We start from the raw sequence: 1327 nt of genomic DNA, 5'->3' as shown, positions 1-1327 counted from the left end.
GAGAGATGTACTGAGAAATTTCATATAATCCGGATTTGAATCTCGACACTGCTAAAGCTCTTATGGCCATAGAGATTCACCTACGATAACTTCAGACCATTCATAGCTATCTAATAGATTAGTTGGTGCACGTAAACTAACCTCGAAACTCACGGTTAAAAAAAATCAAACATTAATAACAAAATAAACAATTTGTCTTAATAGTTACATTAAGCGGCAATATCTGAACCATTAAGAGGCGAATTTTGTTTGACAAAAAAAAATGTCTAATAATGGTTCTAATATTCTCTGAATAATTTTGTAATCTGAGTCTCCCTTAACCACTCAATGCCCTAATTTTGTTGTAAATAATCACCAAACAATTATATTTCATTTTATACCATATAATGAGATGCTCTTAATCATTTTGCACCAAAACCATTCAACAACTGCCAAACAGCCATCTAGGAGTTGTTTGGTAGTTTTTGAATGATTTGGTGCATAATTATTAAGTGATCATAATGATTACGAGACTTTCATGACACAGTGCAAAATGAAATATAACTGTTGGGTAATTGTTTACAATGAAATTAGGATGCTGAGTTCTTGATTCGATTCTTTMTCTCTTTCTTCCATTTGTCTCATTGATCTATTCATTGTTCATATTTGCGTATTCATGGTGTTCTTGTTCTTCGTTTTTTTTTTTTTTCTTAGTTCATTTGTTATCTGATTTATTGTTCTTTATTGTGTTTTAAACCTTGGTTAATGTAGCTTTTAACTCGTTTTAGTGTATCGTTTTGGTCTGTGATTACCTTGCTTGTTAATTCTGTTTTATTTTAGTGTATTGATTGATTTTTGWTTGCACGGTTATTCTACCGGACATGGTGATCGGATTTTAATCCGCTCAACCTTACACCGGTTGATGTTTATCCGGTTTATTGTCTTGCTATGTGTTGTTTGTCGTCCGGACTTCTAATCCGGACAATTTTAGAGTTGTGTTTTGCTGCTTGTCGTCCGGACTTCTAATCCGGACATTGTCAAATGTGGTCTTAGTCTTGACCGGACTTCTAATCCGGTCAATGTGTTTTTCATTTTTTTTTCTCTAAGTGTTGAGTTTTGATTTTTTTTCTTTTCTAATTTTTTTGTGTGTGTGATTTTTTTTTAAGTTTGATTTTTTTTTAGGGTTGATTTTTTTTTTTTTTTGTTCTTATTTTCATCATACAATGGGTACTAATTGTTTAGTATTTCTTACAGGTATAATGGCTGGTATTCCACATCAGTCTGACGAGGAATCACATATTCCCTCAGTCAGATCTGATAATTTACCTCCAAATATACCTGCTCAACC

The sequence above is a fragment of the Cynara cardunculus genome (genome assembly GCF_001531365.2).
Source record: "Cynara cardunculus var. scolymus isolate 2C chromosome LG 6, CcrdV1, whole genome shotgun sequence".
Taxonomy (NCBI): Eukaryota; Viridiplantae; Streptophyta; class Magnoliopsida; order Asterales; family Asteraceae; genus Cynara; species Cynara cardunculus.
Note: the sequence above shows the minus strand (reverse complement) of the source record.